Below are 20724 nucleotides of genomic sequence, written 5' to 3' on the forward strand. Positions count from 1 at the left end.
GGTACTGTTATATGGGGGCTATAGGAAGACGTGGACCTACACATTTGATTAAATTTTTATCAACTTACTCCATTTCGTTCGGAAGCTAGAGTGATTTCCACAGACGGACGCTAAATCGACATGGAATTTTATGCTGATCAAGAATATATATACTTTGTGGGTTCTAAAATGTATATTTCGAGGAGTTACAAACGGAATGACAAAGTTAATATACCCTCAGTAGAAAGGTGGAGGTTATAAAAAGAAAACTCAATCAAATTACCTAAACCACTGTATTCGAAAAATCACTCCAGATAGTGGTGTGTAATTTACCTACATTTCACTTTTAATTGCATACTTTTGGGGCGTCCATACCCCACTTATTTCTACATAATTGAACATTTAAGGCGTTAACTGTCAATTTGTCTTTCCCATTTCAGCTGCTGTGCTTTGTTTCATTTTGTATTCCGTTTCTTATTAGTGTCGTGGGGTGTCAGACTCGAGGCGAACGAAGCACCCACTTCTTAAATGGAATGAGGATTTTATATGAATCTGATTTGTTAATTGCGTTGTAACTGTGATTTTCATTTATGACCATTTTGCCGTGTTTGCATGCCTTTCCGGTTCATCTGAAGCAGAAATGTTCTACCCCTTGGAGGGAGTTGCTGGTTACTAACGAGAGAATTGTGTTGTGTGAATTGATCTTTTTTTTTTTTGGTGTGTCACTGGCTCGAACAGTTCTTCGGCCTTCCTGTAGATTCTCTTAACTTCCATTCAATTTCAACCAATTCAGTTTGTTTAGTTTTATTTAATCAGTGCATTCATTTGTAAATTTTGTCAGCATTATTTCGAGTGATTCGCAGTAATTTCTGGGCGTTTTATTTAATTTGCTTATTTGTTGTGATGTAGCAAAAATTAACAAATCCCAATGGTTTTGTCCACTTGAATACTGGTATAAATACAGACACATATGTATGTATGTATGTATGTATGGGAATATGCCAATTTGGTTGTTTGCACATTCCTAATAAAACAACAGGTTAGTATTGAATGCAGATGTGTGTTTATATGTGATTATTTGTGTAATACCATCAACGATTGGGGAAGGTTTTTAGAGTGTCCTTTCCAAATATATATCTAAACATACACAATTTGTCAACTAAATATTTGTGAAATGAAAAAAAATATATAGTATATATTTTGTCGGATATATAATGACCGAAGGAGAATCCTTTAAATATGCCTAAATATTTCTTGAGCGAGGTATTTTGTTTCTGAGGGGCAAAATAGTCATCTATGCAAGCAAAATACGAACGAAAATAAATCATTCCAATCACGATCGTTATAGAAAGCGTATTACGGTTTAAGGGCTGGATGACTTTGTAGTCGGATGGATCTAATATGTAACAGTCATATCTTAATAGAATCCATTTCAATTTAATTTGTTGGAATATTATTGCTAAAAAGTGCAACATCCTTGAGAAGTTTTAATAAAAATTCAAATGAAATACAAATATATCCAAATGTGTTTGGACAACAATTTTCGAAGGCTAGTGTTATAAAGTACCGACTTGCAAGGACTTGCTTGTAAAAGCGAATGAAAGGCATGAAGGAAATTAAGGCATGTTTACGTTAGAACTTTTTTCGGGGTTAACCTTCTTTATCAAGATTTATTTGAGGTATATTCAAAGGAATTGACAACTTAAACCGACTGGGTTTTCTAAATCCTCTACAACGTAAACGTACTGTAAGCTTGAGGAATTTATTGGGAGCCCATAGACGACATAACACTATGACTTGTTTGGATGCTTTTGCTGCTTTTGCAATGCTTCCGGCTGATCTCCATTCCGAAATCGAAGAAGCACGCTATCAACTTTAGAAATTTATTTTCAGTGACATCGTTTCACCCATATGGCGGCAAGAGGCATGTGAAGATCGAAAGGATTGTCATTTGCCGCATCGAAACTCGAAGCGGTCTTAGTATTTAACTATTTAATTTTTTGAATTTTACAAATAATTGTACAAATTTCCAAAAAAAATTATTGCGATAAATACAGGATGAGATAAAAAACTGCAACAAAGTCAAACGCCATAATTTTTACATTGTAAAAAATTTAATTGAATGAAAGCAAAAAATGTCGGAAATAGCATTAAATTTTAGTTTATGTCTGTCCGAATTGGTCACCTTTGGCACGAATTATGGTCTTCAAACGGACAATTAAACCGTCACACGTTGGCGAAAACTAAAGCAACTAAAATCGCAAAAACAATAAATGTCCTGCAACTTTTACAAAAATAAACAAACCGTAATTATTTTTTTCAGTTTTAAATGAGGTCTATAATTCACTTTTAAGAAACTAAAAGTAAAAATACAAAAATAATTTTGAACGAAAAATAATATATGGAAAACCAAAATGACCCAATTTTTGCTTGGTCAAAACTAAAGCAACTTTTGATTTTTTATTTTAAAATAATTAAATTTTGGCTAGTAGTCCATTATTTTTGATAGCAGCTGCACACCCACGCTCAATTTGATCCTTGGGTATGCTTTCTGGGTACCCCGAATTCTTTGGAAAGTGTTGTGCTTATTTGTTTCCGAATCTCGCTTAATCTTTCTGTCTACGATACTCCAAAGGTTTTCTATAGAGTTTAGGTCAGGTGATTGCGCCGGCCATGTCAAAACATCAATTTTTGACTCCCGCAACAAATATTTTACAAGTTTTGATGCAAGTTTGGGATCATTGTCATGCTGAAACACCCAAAATGAGCCGAATATTTTACTCAGCATAAGGAAACAACGTGATGTCCAACACATCTTTGTAAACAAACCGATCCACAACTTCCTTTATTTCATGGATAGGCCCAAGTCCATAGAAAGAAAAACAGCGCAACGCCATTTTTGAGTCCTTCATTTTTCCGTCTTCTCACCGTAAAATTTTTCATGTCTGAGCCTTTAATATTAAACGTAGACTCATTCCAGAAATAATGTTTTTCTATTGAGCTGGATTCCACTTAATATAATCGTTTCCGAAAACCTTTCCGATTTTTTCAGATATAAATGGCTTTTTTGATGGCTTACGGGCTTACCACATTAGTCTACGCACTGATCTCGATCTTATATCCAATGATAGCTCTCTCACCAATCCAGTTGTACTCTTAAATGGTTGTTTTTTTATTTCTCTCACAAGTTGTTGATCAGTACGGGCTGAAGTTTTTCACAGCCTTCATCCATTATAGACTCATACTACTGATCCAGTTTCATAAAACCGACTTAGTATATAGAAATATTTATGAAATCGCAGAAATATTTATGAATTTTTTCTCGGAAATCATTTTCTGTGATATGTTGTTTTCATAGTCAGTGATAATTTGCTGTTTTATTCATGTACTGTATTTGCTTCTAGCCATTTTCAAACTTTTTTTGGGCAGTATTTAAAAACCGAAAAGAAAAACACATACTTTTGTAAAAAACTTTTCAAAAATGATTTCTGACAAGCGAAATTGTCGAAGGAAGTAAAAAGCCATAAATATAACAGTAAAAACAACTGAAATTGCAGCGATCATATGATGTACAACAGAGTTGCTTTTGTTTTGGCCAAGCCAAAATCGGATTAATTGACTGACTTTTATTTTCTATATATTTTGCTTTTTTGTTTTAGGTTTTTAAAAAGTGAATAAAGTGCCTAATTTAAAACAAGAAAAACTTTCTCTTTTTCTAATTTTTAAAAAAGTTACATCCAACTCGCTTAATTCATATGTGTTTTTTTGTATACCCATTTGAAACATTTTTTTCGATTAAATTTACACATTAAAACTCTTACATAAACAATGCTAAATTTATTCGGCAAGAAGAGCCGACCACACACTTTCGCGAAATATTGAAATCAATTTCCCAGTTCATCGCTGGTGTATTTATTGTCGTTGTTCGCACTAATTAATACAATCAAAACGGGAGATTCAACATCAAACTTAAGGAGGTAATAACAGTCAAGAACAAATAGTGAATAGAATAATGAAATCAGCATTCCTTTGACAGCCACAGGAACAAAGACAATAATTGAGTGAATTGAATCAGCCAGCCAGCCACAGAAGAAAAGGCCACAAAGCCTCAACGACTTGTTAGGTGTTGACCTAGTCTGTTTTGTTTTTATACTTTCTTATAAGTGTCTGATTATAATACGATTGCTGCTATAGTAACAAAAGCGATTAATTCCTAAACAAGAATGTGATTTGTATAGTATTAATATATACAAAATATATAAAATTGAAAAATTTATCCAGTACAGTTACGTCTGAGATTTCATGTTTTAAAATTGTGTCAAGTGGGCCGAATATATGATACCCTATACCACTATATGTTTATGTTGGAAATTTGTGTGAAGAGAATCATAACCAACATAATAGTTATTTAGAATGGTTGAAATTTGAAATCGGATGGAACAAATTTACGGGGGCTATATCTTAATCTGATTCGGTTCCCACTTTCCTCATTAAATATCATAGCTTTAGAGTGCATGTTATGACTCTTTATCTAAATCGATTTGGTTCATTTTGGTCGATTTTCTTCTAGTCGTAATTTGATTGTATGATCCAAAATTCAACCTAATCACCAGGGAGAGATGAAAAAACTGCAACAAAGTCAAACGCCATAGTGATGCGTGCTGAGTGCGATGGTGATGAGTCCTGTTGAAATGTCCAAAGTCTGCGACAAAAATGTTTGCGTGCCCAAGGTTTTAATACACCCCCAGAATATTTTCGCGATAATAATTCATATTTAAATGCTGGAGTGCTAACGATAGCCACTTGTGGTTTTCCAGTCATATATAAAGAAATTACACCATCACGCTTGGATTCCGCCATGAATAACTTTTTTTCTGGAAAATTCTCACCAAAATGCCTTTGTAGGCGGACGAGTGGCTTAGAAATGACAGCAGTCTGAAGTTGGTTGCAGTTTTTTCATCTCATCCTGTATATATGCGAGCTATAGCTATATCATCCAATTGGATATACTTGCTTCAAGGCTGAATTCGGTAGGATAAGCCGAAATACATCCTATTTGCACGAATATTGCATATTTGGCGCACAATAAAGCTGAAATCGGACAAAGATATACAGTGTTGCCCATATTCGACGGACCTTTGGGCACATTCCAATCGACGATTGAATTTTGTACGGGAACAAATGCAAATCAACGCGAATAATCCGTTGTAAAGTGGACTGAGCCATGCCCAACTGCTGAGAACGGCGTTTTTGGGATGTTCTTGGGGACCTCTCAACACTGGCTCGTACGGCAGCGATATTCTCGGCCAATCGCCTTGGTCGACTTTTATATGGCCTCTTCGGATTAGAAAGAGCCTTACCAGTCGAAAATTTTTCGTATAAACGCTTAATGGTGTTCTTAGAAGGCGCACTTCTCACATTTTTTAATGTTGTAAAACCACGTTGATTTTTCACAATTGACTTCTTGTAAATTTTAACTATTTCAGTGCGCTCGCGTAGCGTGTATTGGCTCATGGTAAAAATCTGCTTGGACTGACGCTTCAAACGCGGTATGTCATTAAGCGATGTGATATCTCTGTCAAAAGTTATGGCGTTGCAAGATGGGTCCGTCGAATATGGGCAACCCTGTATATGGAAATCACATCTCAATCTGAGCCGATCTCTATAAAATTTGGAAAAGGTATTTCTGAGCTCTATGATATATCACCGTTTTAGATTGCATATTACGAATGTAAGGGATTTAAACACTGAATCGGATGAAACATCTATATGGGAGCTATATCTATATCTGAACCGACTTTCACCAAATTGGAAGTACTTGCTTCTAGACTGAATTCGGTCGGAAGTGCCAAATCTCGCTCAATGTGGACTAATACTAGCCATCTGGTGCACAATAAACGTGAAAGCGGACGAAGATATATATGGGAGCTATATCCAAATCTGCGCCGAACTTGATAAAATTTGAAACAGGTTCTGATATCTGTATTACAAAACATAATACCCTTACCACTATATGATGTAGGGTATAAAAAGTAGAAGACATGTGTATAGGCGTTTAGAAAGTTCACATCGAATAGTAACCAAAGTATAGGGGTCAGTTCTCCTTCATGAACACTTTTGATAATTTTCAGATTAAGATTCCTCAGAATTCGTGCATTTTAGGTACATAGAGTCTTCGACAATGTTGGGGATAAAAATAAAAGGACTATTTTGGTAGGAAAATTTAACCTTCAAGCGAGCTAACAAAGGAGACTTTTCGAGTAAATGTCCAACATTTACATATATTGATATTAGTAAGCGAGATATTATTTGTTTACGTACCATTATCTTAGGTCCATTATTTAAATCTCTACACTTCAGCTTCATGAATTCATTGTCGATTTTCCATTGTTTGTACAACATATGCCTTGGCCATTCTTTAAATACGCCTTCTGTTTTAGCGATGAAACTAGCTTGTTAGTTTTGTCAATTAAGGAAGGACCTTGGGTGATTTGCTCGAGACCCAGAAAAAAATCTTCATCTTCTCAGTAGAACCAAAGCTATAAAATACATTTTTAAGATTGTTGTCATGAAATCTTGAGACTTTAAAGCCATATTCCTGATTCTTTTCTCAAAATATTTGTAGGCGTCTTCTCTATTTGAGGATTGTGGTTGGGCCAACAGTTATACCGTGCCAAAGGTTATACCGACAGCAGTCAGCTTAGATAAAATAATGTAAATTTTTGTTATTTTTTTGACTTTCTTTTTTTTTGAAAAAGTTTTATTTAGAAATGACTGCTTTTACAAAAATTTCGAGTTGAATTTCTTTAGAAGTTTACTGTAGAATATTAGACTGTTTCGTTCTGAAACCTTTTCATCTCCTTCTAAATGTAAACGTAACGGGTTTTTGGTAAGCTATAGACTAAGTAAAATAAGGTTTTGCTTGAAAGGTTGATTTTAATCCATAATTAATTAAATAAACAGAATATGAATGAGTTAAATATAAAAGACACATACCGACCGAGCTACCAAAAGGGGTTCTTATGGTCCATTTATCAAAATATGTTAAAAAACTCTCTTTAAACGGGGTGGTACTAAGTCAAAATAGACAACAATTTGTCATACAATTCTATAATAGGTCCCAGAATACATCAAAAGTTCACATACTACCTAAGCGCAGCAGATAAGTTCAAGTAAAACAGCTGTAAGTTTGGCCAGGCCAACTTTGAATACCCTCCACTATTTGGTACAAATTTGGCAATTTTCAAAAAAATAAAATCCGTTAAAAATTCTGTTAAGTTCTATACGACGTCATGAACCTGCATAGGCGAGTTTTGTTACTAGCTATTACAATAATCAAATGCGAAACTTGAAAAAAATCTGTTTATAATGTAGCTAAAATCATAAAAATACCGAATATAGGGAGCTACCATGGGGGTTATAAAACGTGAACCTGTACAGACAATTTTCTATCATAGGCTGTAGTATCCATTATGAACTTCAAATGCGAAATTTGAAACAATTCCGGTAAATAATATCGCTAAAATCATCTAAATACCGAATATCGGGGGTTACTGTTATATGGGGGCTATACGAAGACGTGGACCTGCACAGACAATTTTCTGTCATAGGCTGTAGTATTCATTACGAACTTCAAATACTAAATTTGAAATACTTCCGGTAAATAATGTCTCTAAAATCATCAAAATACCGAATATTGGGGGTGCCGTTATATATCTGCGTAATATAATTAATATTACGTTCTATAACGTTTTATATTCTTTAAGATTTGTTTGAGGTCATCTCTTATATTGCGAATCATTTCGCCGACAAAATTGAACGAACTCGCCTTCGTTTAATTATGTTTTGGGAAAATGCAAAACACAGTATTTTTAAAGGTGAGGTCACATTGGGCAAATATTTGGCAAAAATGTGAAATATTCCTTTGTCACAATCTGACCAACAAATATTATTTAACGGCAAATTCAAAAAATTGACAGTGTGTCCATTATGTGAACACAGGAACAGGCCAATAAATGAAATGAATACACACATAAACACAAATCAATACTACCCTACTATGAATTTTTGTGCTATGATTTATTTGCATGGTAGAAGAATATAGGTAGACGCGTCGACACAGCTGCTGGGACAATGAACTGTCAAACCAATTTTGGAATTGAAAATGTTGATTGAAAAATTATTTAAATTTGTAAAAATTGTTGAAAAACGCGAATTATAAAAGCCTCCGAATGACGTTGTATAAGAAAACATATAAAAATCTACTTATTTTTGAAAAAAACATTTAAATTTTTGTGACATATCAATGCTCCCAAGCGTTGATGCATCTACCTGTATTCTTCTGCCATGCTTATATGCGTACATATAAACATACAAAAATGTAAAACAAAGTTGTTCTGACAACAGCTGGTCTTTTGTTTCCTCTCTCCAAAATAAATTATACCCGAAACTCCATTTTCTTTATGTCTCCCTTTCACTCTCTCTCTATCTATTTCTCTCGGCCAAATAAACTTATGTTTCCTCACAGTTTGATCAAATAATTTCATAGGGAAAATGTATTTTACGAATGTGAACATATGTCAAACATATTTTCCCATAGCACTATTTGACACTGTTTGGTGACTGTTTGAACAAACAAAATCTGTCAAATATTTGACTGTAATGTGAACATCAAAAACAAAGAAAAGAAAAACAAATTTCGATGAAACCGTACCTTAAGAAATGTCAATTAATAGAAAAAATTGCTGATAATTCATACAATTTCGAATACTCCAGACCTAAGCAACCATTTCCCAAGTTAGAAAAAGTGGAAGGAAATTTCAATTTGTTTATTGCTTTTGGTGCATCGATAAAACTAATATTGTTTGATATCTTTTTGGAACTTCACTCCTCTTTACAATAGCATCATTAATTAAAAATCAAATTATTTTTGGCTCCTAGACATCGAATTATTACTTGCACATTTTCACCCAATCTTTTGCACGACATCTTCGCCGAACATTTGGCATTTGAAAGGACAAAAGTTTTCCGCGGTATGCTATATGATATCCTTTAACACTCCGGAGTACTACCATTCAGTCTATATAGGATGTTTGATGCACTTTTCACATCAAATTAATGGGAATTATATCGAAATTTTGACCGATCTCAATGAAATTCAACAGATGTGGTTGTAGGTTATGTAATATTCTACAAAGTTTTGCTGATACGTAAAGGCGGACTTACAAAAATTTTCTGGTTTCCACTAAGAGTTTCAGATTTAAATGGCGAATATTGAAGGTGCAACAAAACGAGGACCATAGAAAACTAGTTGAAATATGTGCGCGTCGAAATACTCATTATGATACGATGTTACTTTTATGACCACAAAAGCACTTAGCCAAATAATCCGTTTGTGGCTGAAATTATAATATAAAATATTTTAAAGATTTGGAGTAATTTTACTGTTGTATTTCGTCTTTTCAATAAATATGTGTAGGTAGATACGTCACCTACATATCAAAAGTAATTGTGGCATTGGAATTGTTGATGGAAAAACTTTCTAATTCGAGGGAAATGATTTCGTGTACCACTAAATATTAAAAAACATTCTTTAAGTTGTATTTATTTATTATTTTAGTGCTTAAATTTTCATTTGAAAAAAAAAAAAAAAAACATACATAAATACATATGATATGAAAATTGGTGATCCAAAGATAAGACAAAGTCAATCAGACAAAGTATCTCTAAATTTGAAATATCTTTAAAGTAGACAGTTCTTCGGGCCGAGTTTGACATTTTCTCCGGTGAATACACCATTTTTGCTACGTGGCCAGGACTTAAGATTTTCTTCCCTGGGTATGTTTGTCACCGAGTGCAAACAACCAATTACTTTGCTTTAACTGCTGAACGAGTAAAAATGAATGACGAATAATTATTGCTGTACTTATCTGTTTATGTAACAAAATTATGTCCTTTATTCCAAATTACTCGTGTTTAATTCGAGGTTTATTGTGGTGCCCATATTTGGAAAGAACATTAAAAATGCTTATAGAATAAGAAGCAAACCCATCAAGAAAAACAGTGCGGACTTAGATTTCATTACAAGGTGAAATTGGTTTGGTCCCATTGAGGGGAATGGGCGAAGAATGCCACTTTGTGGTGCAAATTTCTGGGAAGAGTGTAGAAAATGTTTCTAAACTAATTATTTTGACAAAGAAACCCCATATAAAAATATCATAATAGGTAGACTTAAATTTCATTGTATGCATGACCCAAAATTCTTAAAACCCCTATTATTAATTGTTCTATTGATTTTCAAATATAAAAACACGTACTCAGTTTCAGAACCTGCAAGTATCTACTAGTTTTACATTTTTTCCAATATGGTAAAGGGAAAATCGGTTATTGTAGTAAAAACTTTTACATTCTTGCAGTTCTGGAACAGTCCAATGTATGCAAAGCGGCAATTCAAAATTAGAAAGAATGAGACATATATACACTTATCTTTTGTTAGAAAATATAACTGTTTATACTTTTTGTTATGAATTGTTATTTGATATATAAAAAATAATTGTCAAAGTCTATACTCCCTTATGTGTGAACCTTACAAAGCGAAATGGAAACATATCACCGTGCGAACATGGTGCTATGTTTCCTTCAACAGTGCACAGATTATAATCATCTCTCACGTCTTATGCTTTCAAATGTATTGTGCATTACCAAACAAATTACAAACAAAAAAAATAGACGCGGAATTTAGCATGGCGTGGGATTTTAGGGCAGGGAAAAAGCTCACCACTTCGCATCAGGACGTACGCAGCACCTGTTCTTTGATTATTATACCACACTGTGGTGCATTTGTTTTTAACATGGAGAAGGAAACGAGATGGACCCATAGTTTCTTTTGGATGTCTGTCTGTCCATGCATTTTGTGAAAGGTAAAAATTTTCATAAAAAATAATTTACCGCATTGAAAGGGAATGGATCATCTGATTTTGTTCAATCTTTCCAAATCGTAATATATACGTTACTGCAAGATCAAGTGTGAGAATGAACAAGACCGGACTACTCCTTCTGGTACCTCCCCCACAAAGGTTTCGAATTTTGAATATCTAAAACCCTAATAAAATGCGAAATATATATCGTATTGTCATCAAATATATACAAATATTTTTATCATTATATAATCTGGTATAAACATGGAGTATAGCTTACAACTCCTTCTGGTACCTCCACACAAAGGAACAAATTTTGAATAACCAAAACGCTCATAAAATGCGAAATTAACATCCGAATTATTCCAAACTTCACACGTCCCAATATTTCTGCCAAAACAACATTTGGCGTGAAGATGGTATATAGCGGATCCATCCTTCTGGTACCTCTGCCAGAGGGTCCAAATTTGGAATATCTAAAACGCTTATAAAATGCGAAATCTACATCGGATTCTTCTCAAATTTCACGCATACTAATATTTTTATCATTATAAAAATTTGCGTAAAGATTGGATATAGTGGACCTCTCCTTCTGGTACCTCGCCCACAAAAGGTCAAAAATCTCTGTAACCAAAACGCTGACAAAATGCGAAATAAGCATCCAATTATTTTCAATCTTCACACATTCCAGTATTTGTCCGAAAACAAAATCTGGCGTGAAGATGGGACATAGCGGATCCATCCTTCTGGTACCTCCAAATGTTGAATATATTAAGCGCTCATAAAATGCGAAATATGCATCAGATTCTCTTTAAATTTCCCACATACTAATTTTTCTACCAAAATAAGATCTGATATGAAGACGGGATATATCGACCGACTCCTTCTAATACCTCCCCCACGAAGGGCCCAAAATTTTGAAAAATAACTATTATAAAATGTGAGCCCTATCGTCTTCAAATTTCGCACATCCCCATATTTCTACCAACACAAGATCAGATTTGAAGAACGGATAGATCGAACTTTCCTTTTGGTACCCCCGCCACAACGGATCAAAACTTTTAATAACCATTACAATCATAAAAGGCCAAATTATTACCCGATTATTTTCAAACTTAACACAACTTGAAACAACCTATTAAAATAACCATTTAGCAACGAATATGTTTAATGCTGAAATCGGCCTAAAGGTCGTAATCATGGCTCGAGTTAGAGTCAAAAAAGAAGCCTATTGTTTTGCATAATATGGATCGAAATGGACCAAAAACAACATCATATAAGACAATTGGTTCCTTTTACAGGTCACAATAAAAGTCCAATCGAGGAGTCATTTTTGAATGGGTTTAGAGTTTAGGACCACTTCGGACGGACATCGGATAATATTTAGTGTATGAGTTAAACCATTTGTGTGACAAATATCTAAATTATTAGCAATAATTTCAAATTTTAATTTAGATTTCGCAATAGGTACTACTTTCTCTAAACAGAAAATTTTCTGTGCAGATCCACGTCTTCGTCCACGGCCCCATATAACTGTGTCTACCAATATTTGATATTTTGATTATTTTAGCTACTTTTTCAAATGAATAATAATAGACCCCACTTTTTCTGACACGGCATTCAACGGAATTTTTTTACATTTTAAAAATTCATTCCGAATGTATATATGTTTACAGAGGAATATTGAAGTAGATTTCGAGTCTGGCTTTAACGGAGAAAAACGTAAACGGGAGCACACATATGCCGCTAAATGTTTTGTTTAAAACAGGTTTATGTTATTCATCATCACCGGCAGAGGGCTGCAATGAGTATGATTGAGTAGGCTTGATCACACACAGTGGAAATACAATCAAACTCAATCAGTCGGTCAGATGCAACATGTTCATTCGAGTTACTCAAGCCAAACGAAAAAGTTGTGATCAAACATGTATTGATCGAAGTTTTTTGATCGCAATCAAACAGCTCACATGAGTTATTTGTTTACGAACTTATGTTGGATTGTTCATAACGGGTCGATCATCTATGATGAGTCTGATCGGTTTTATTTATCCTAGTTAAGTGAGTGATTTGATTTGATTAAAACACAAATGTTCGAATTTGAGCGAAATCATGATTGTAATTTTACTAAGGATTTCATAACTAAAAGGATTTCATAAAGAAACACATCATTGGCATTTAGAAAACTAAAAATGTTTAAATATTTTTTTTTTAATTCGACCTTTATTATATGTTGTTACAATTGTAAATTTAATAAAAAACGAGCTTTTACAATATTGGTCAAGATTTTTCACAAACTTCGACCTTTTCGTTTACCTACACCTGTGTAGTTTCTACTTGCAACAATTTCGGTCGCACTATGACAATATTCTTCTATTTCAAATATTAAAAAAGTCAAAATAAACTGTCCCAACTTGATTAAACATGACGCTGAGCGAACTCGATTCAAAGAAGACAATCACGGTTGTGATTGCTCATTTACATTCATGTGTTCGATCAACTCATGTTGCTGAACACATCAAACCGTCTCGAACGCTCATGTTTGATTGTGAGTGAAGTGATTCAAACTGAGCGTTCGATTCGATCCGAAGCGAAAACAATCATTTCATTCAGATCGAACTAAACGACTGCATCAACAAAAATCATGTAAGAAACCGAGTATGCTTGAATTTTTGAATACTCGTTGCAGCTCTCTGATCACCGGATATAAATCCACCAATGTTAAATTAATATAAAGAAAGCTCCAGATTTCTTAATAGATAGTTAATTAAGGGAAGAAAACACTTGATATAATAACAGACATTTATATCGAAAAAAAATTAATACGAAAATGAAAGTAAATGAATACATAATAAAATAATCAAGGCAACTTCATTAAATCACTCGTGTTTTTACAATTACCATTTACAAATTCTCTTTATCAAGAAAAACTATTAAATTCGAATTTTAAAAATATTAACTTTTTCTCCTATTGATTGAAATTTGAACTGGTCTAACATAATCTAGCAGAAAAATGTATATGTTTTTCTATATCCTCCATAAGATAGTACCTTTTATATCCAGTATTAGATGACATTTGCCATTACCCATTCTTAATTAATGCCATGTTTACGTTAGAATTTTTTGTAGGGTTAACCTACTTTGAGAGGATTTATTTGAAATAAAAGTAATGGATATGACAATTTAAATCCAAACCCAGTGGGTTAACCCTCATATATATAAACGTACTGTAACTTAATTATACACTTACATAAATGTTATTTGCGGTTCTTTTTATACCCTACACCATACTATGGAGGGTATATTAACTTTGTCATTCCGTTTGTAACTCCTCGAAATACTCATGTCAGACCCAACAAAGTATATATATTCTTGATCAGCGTAAAATTCTAAGTCGATTTAGCCATGTCCGTCTGTCTGTCGTAATCACGCTATCTTTCGAAAGAAGGCTAAAATTTTGCACACGTGTTTATTTTTCCAGTAGGCAGGTTAAGTTCGTAAATGGGCCATGTAGGTCCACGTTTTCATATAGCCCCCATATAACGGTACCTCCCGATATTCGGTATTTTGATGATTTTAGCGACATTATTCACCGGAATTGCTTCAACCTTGGTATTTGAAGTTCGAAATGGATACTACACTCTATGACAGAAAATTATCTGGGCAGGTCCACGTCTTCGTATAGTCCCCATATAATGGTACCTCCCGATATTCGGTATTGTGATGATTTTTGCGACATTATTCACCGGAATTGTTTTAAATTTGGTATTTGAAGTTTGTAATGAATACTACAGCATAAGGACAACATTTGTCGGTGCAGGTCCACGTCTTCGTATTGCCCCCATATAACGGTACCTCCCGATATTCGGTATTTTGATGATTTTAGCGACATTATTTAACCGGAATTGTTTCAACTTTGGTATTTGAGATTCGTAATGGGAACTACAGCCTATGACAGAAAATTGTCCGTGCAGGTCCACGTCTTCGTATAGCCCCCATATAACGGTGCCTCCCAAAATTAGGTATTTTGATGATTTTAGCGTCATTAATCACCGGAATTGTTTCAATTTACGTATTAAGAGTTCGTAATTGGAACTACAGTCTGTGACAGAAATTTGCCTATGCAGGTCCACGTCTTCGTAAAGACCCCATACATCAGTACCTCCCTATCTTCGGTATTTTGACGAGTTTAGGTACAATACCCACCGAAATTGTTTGAGATATCGTATTTGACGTTAGTAATGGATGCTATAGCCTGTGACAGAAAATTGTCTATGCTGGGCCAGGTGTTCGCACAGCTCCGGTATAACGGTATCTCCCTATATACGATATTTTGAGTCTTCAACGTCTTCAAATGCTGATGATTCGTCATAAGATGTTGAGGATTTGTCATTAGATATGGATGATTTTTCATCAAATACTCCATGCTACCCGTATCCTGAGTGTTATCTTTATAATTGTTATTAACGTTGCAACCAGCCGCGGACAATAAAATTTTAGATACCGTCGTTATTTCGGTCATTGGGACTGGTATTCTGTATATGCTTTTGTGAATGTCCTTGTGATAGCCAAGAAAGTTTGCTAGTCTTTCTACAGTAGATTCTTGAACGTTTAATAAAGATGTATAAATAGTTATATGTTTTCGCAGTTTCGTTCCTCTGGAGTTGTCAGGAAATGGAGCCCCACACTCCGATGCAAATTTTGATAATAATGGATATGCTCGATAATACATTTTAGCTAAACCAGATTTTCCCGGGCGCGGAATATATATGGATTGGATTCGCGTATTCCAGTTTTTTTTTCAAAATTTTATTATAAGTTTGATTGACTTTAAACACACGGGATCTAGTAGAACGCCCACCGTTCTTCCTAAATTTCCCCGCAAAGATATTCTCACAAATTTAATTGATTGGTCCGACATTTTTTGAAAAGACCAGCTTCTACGCTATTTGTTCTTTATTGTTGAAATTGCCAATTGTAAGTATTTCTATTTCTCCAGCTCTTCTCTTGAATGCATATAAGACTTGCCTCAACTAGATCTTTCCATGCTTGAAAGCTAAATTTTTCAGTTAATATTCTAATAGAACGTAGCATTTTTGATCTTAGAAAATCGTACAGTAGCTTTATATCTTTTTTATTGGGCAAATTAACCTTTTTATACCCTCCACCAAAAAAGGTATGGAGGGTATATTAAGTTCGTCATTCCGTCTGTAACTCATCGAAATAATCATTTTAGGCCCAACAAAGTATATATATTCTTGATCAGCGTAAAATTCGAAGACGATTTAGCCCTGTCCGTCTGTTGTAATCACGCTACAGTCTAATCGAATTAAGATAGGAAGCTAAAATTTTGCACAGATCTCTCTTTTGTCTGCAGGCAGGTCAAGTTCGAAGATGGGCTATATCGGTCCACGATATCGTATAGCCCCCATATAACGGTACCCCCGATATTCGGTATTTTTATGATGTTAGCCACATTTTTCAACGGAATTGTCTGAAAATTCACACAAGTAGTTCCTTCTGGGTACTTTATACCTCGGCAGAGACTTATCTATATAGGTCCACAATATCGTATAGCCCCATATAACGGTACCCCCGGTATTCGGTATTTTGATGATTTTAGCCACATTTTTCAATGCAATTGTCTGAAATTCCACAAAAGGAGTCCCTTGTGGGCATTTTACCTCCCAAAAAGAATTGTCTATATAGGTCCACGATATTGTATATTCCCCATATAACTGTAACCCCCGATATTCGGTATTTTGATGATGTTAGCCACGCTTTTCAATGGAATTGTCTTAAAATCAACACAAGTAGTTCCTTGTGAGTACTTCACCCCCTGAGAGAGAATTGTCTATACAGGTCCACGATATCGTATATCCCCCATATAACGGTACCACCCGATATTTTATGATTTGACCCACATTTTTCATCGGAATTGTCTGAAAATCTACACAAGGAGTTCCTTGTGGGTACTTTATACCTGGGCAGAGAATTTTCTATATAGATCCACGATATCGTATAGCCCTCATATAGCGGTACCCCCGATATTCGGTATTTTGATGTTTTTAGCCATATTTTTCAACGGAATGGGGTTCTTTGTACACAAGGGGTTCATTGTGAGGACTTTACCCCCCGACAGAGAATTCTCTATATAGGTTAACGTATAGCTCCTATGTAACGGTACCCCACGATATTCGGTATTTTGATGATTTTAGCCACATTTTCCAATCGTATTGTCTGAAAATCCACACACGGCACTTTATATATATATATATATTCATATTAGCTACAGAGGGTATATCATTTGATATGGCAAGTTAAAAAGTATCCGTCGGTTTTGTCGATAGATGGATACCCTCAAGTAATACGTTACAAGTAATAGTGGGTCAACATAATTATAATTTATCAAAAAGTGGAAAAATTGGGTGGGTACCAGAGGGAGTGGACCCATAATTGTCATATTCAGATCAGATCTTTTTTTTTGGTAAAAACATTGTAATATACAAGGTTTGGCGAAAAACTCGTCAAGATTGCAATGGCACTTCCAAAAAAGAGTAAAGAACGCCTTCAAATAATTGATGAACCTGGAAAACAAGGCGATTTCAATCACAACACATCCAGGGATCAAAACACAGGCACACTGTTTGTTCTCAGACTATAACAACAAAATGCGAAACACAATCCGGATGACTACGTGTGTTGTCCGTTGTGCAAAGGCTTTTACCGAAAATACACAGCAAGGGCTCATGTCCGCAATTGTAGTAAAAAGAAAAATCAAAGATCCAATTTTATTGAGGGCCGAAAACTGACACAGTACTTGCACCCTGTAGCAAATTGGGAAATGAAAAGTAGCATATTCCCAGTTCTACGTAACGATGAGGTAAGCCAGGCCATGCGATACGATGAACTAATCATTAGATATGGGAACAGATAATTTAAAAAACTATCGCAAACCCACCATCATGATCAGATAAGATCACATATGAGACTACTGGGGCGGTTCCAGATAGAGTTAATGAAATTGGAACCGGAGATCACCAAGTTAAAAGAAATGTTCAAACCGTTCTTCTTCGATCAAGCAATTAAAGCTTTACGAAATACAGCCAAATGAGACTTCACCAAGGGATTTTCTACAACAGCTGTAGCTACAAGTTTGATAAAAAATAAAAAAAAGTTTAATAAAAAAATGCGCGAAAATACAAGGAAATGAGTTTATAAAAAAAACAACAACATGATTTAAAAACTCTGCTGGACAATTTTCTTTGTCTATGGGTGGATGAAACGCCTACACAGATTAATAGAAAAGCCATCGAGAACACAGAAAACAAAAGAAGATCAAAAAAGGTTAATTTGCCCAATAAAAAAGATATAAAGCTACTGTACGATTTTCTAAGATCAAAAATGCTACGTTCTATTAGAATATTAACTGAAAAAGTTAGCTTTCAAGCATGGAAATATCTAGTTGAGGCAAGTCTTATATGCATTCAAGAGAAGTGCTGGAGAAATAGAAATACTTACAATTGACAATTTTAACAATAAAGAACAAATAACAAATAGCTAAACAATTTGTGAGAATATCTTTGCGGGGAAAATTAGGAAGAACGGTGGGCGTTCTACTAGATCCCATGTGTTTAAAGTCAATCAAACTTATCATAAAATTTTGAAAAAAAAAATAACTGGAATACGCGAATCCAATCCATATATATTACGCGCCCGTGAAAATCTGGTTTAGCTAAAATGTATTATCGAGCATATGCATTATTATCAAAATTTGCATCGGAGTGTGGGGCTCCATTTCCTGACAACTCCAGAGGAACGAAACTGCGAAAACATATAGCTACATATACATCTTTATTAAACGTTCAAGAATCTACTGTAGAAAGACTAGCAAACTTTCTTGGCTATCACAAGGACATTCACAAAAGCATATACAGAATACCAGTCCCAATGACCGAAATAACGACGGTATCTAAAATTTTATTGTCCGCGGCTGGTTGCAACGTTAATAACAATTACAAAGATAACACTCAGGATGCTAACTGTTTTTCGCCCGAATGCCCTGAAATGCCGGGTAGCATGGAGTATTTGATGAAAAATCATCCATATCTAATGACAAATCCTCAACATCTTATGACGACTCATCAGCATTTGAAGACGTTGAAGACTTACAAGATATAAATTCGTCTCAAGAAAGAAAACGAAGCAGTAAGTTAAACACAAAATGCTTAGATCTGAGATTTTATTTACTTTTCCTTGTGAATCTAGTGATTTACTACCATGATACGAAATCGGAAGGCTTGGTTGTTTCGCCAAACTATCTCAATATTCCTAACCAATGACATTACCGTATTCTAATTTCTACATTAATTTCTATTTACTTTCTTGCTGATTATCTTCTGATCTTCCTTTTTTTGGTGTAAAAACAGCACCTTCAGACATTCGTTGTTAAAGCTCTACAAAAAACCATTTGATATTCTACTTTTTTGATAGATTTACTTTATATTAATTTCGTACTATCCATTGAGATTCAAACACCATTTCGTTTTTTATCTATGATTAAATTTAAAACACAAGTTAGCAAATGGTAGCAAACTGCTTGAATTTTCTTGTTTAGAATTTTATTAATAATATTTGAATTTTTTAGCTTCTCCTTTGGGAAAACAAGAAGGGTCAGATGGACTAAGGAAGAACGAGAAGCTATCGAGTTAATTTTTGGTGATCCTACTACTTTAGAAAAGTTACCATATTTTAAACAATGTGCAGATGCAGTAAAACATAAATGTCTAATGTATAATTAATTAAATAAAAAGAACCGCAAATAACATTTATGTAAGTGTATAATTAAGTTAATTAAGAATGGGTAATGGCAAATGTCATCTAATACTGGATATAAAAGGTACTATCTTATGGAGGATATAGAAAAACATGTTCATTTTTCTGCTAGATTATGTTAGACCAGTTCAAATTTCAATCAATAGGAGAAAAAGTTAATATTTTTAAAATTCGAATTTAATAGTTTTTCTTAATAAAGAGAATTTGTAAATGGTAATTGTAAAAACACGAGCGATTTAATGAAGTTGCCTTGATTATTTTATTATGTATGCATTTACTTTCATTTTCGTATTAATTTTCTTTCGATATAAATGTCTGTTATTATATCAAGTGTTTTCTTCCCTTAATTAACTATCTATTAAGAAATCTGGAGCTTTCTTTCACTCCCTCTGGTACCCACCCAATTTTTCCACTTTTTGATAAATTATAATTATGTTGACCCACTATTACTTGTAACGTATTACTTGAGAGTATCCATCTGTCGACAAAACCGACGGATATATATATATATATATATATATATATATATATATATATATATATATATATATATATATATATATATATATATATATATATATATATATATATATGTATATATATAAGAAAAATGTCAAAAGTTTCTCCCTCTGCTCCATAACTGCATTACTGCACATATTTTGATGGAGTAACTTCAGTTTGATAACTAGTTATACAGGGTGCTATCTATTTTAATTCTCTGGACTATTTTAATTCTAACATCCCTAAATATTCGTCGTAGATTCCATAAAGTATATTCATAATCAGTAAAAAATTCTAAGTCGATTTAACAATGTCCGTCTGTCTGTTGAAATCACGATACAGTCTACATACCTTGACATAAAGCTTCAAAATTAGGCTCAACAATATTGTAACGCCGGAAGTCGGGACTTGTTTCCGGCTCCACATCCCGATGCTGTGCATCGACATAATTAATTATTATTATTAAAATGAATTGTTTTTTTATGATATTTGAATT

The sequence above is a fragment of the Musca domestica genome, unplaced genomic scaffold, assembly GCF_030504385.1.
Source record: "Musca domestica strain aabys unplaced genomic scaffold, Musca_domestica.polishedcontigs.V.1.1 11, whole genome shotgun sequence".
NCBI lineage: Eukaryota > Metazoa > Arthropoda > Insecta > Diptera > Muscidae > Musca > Musca domestica.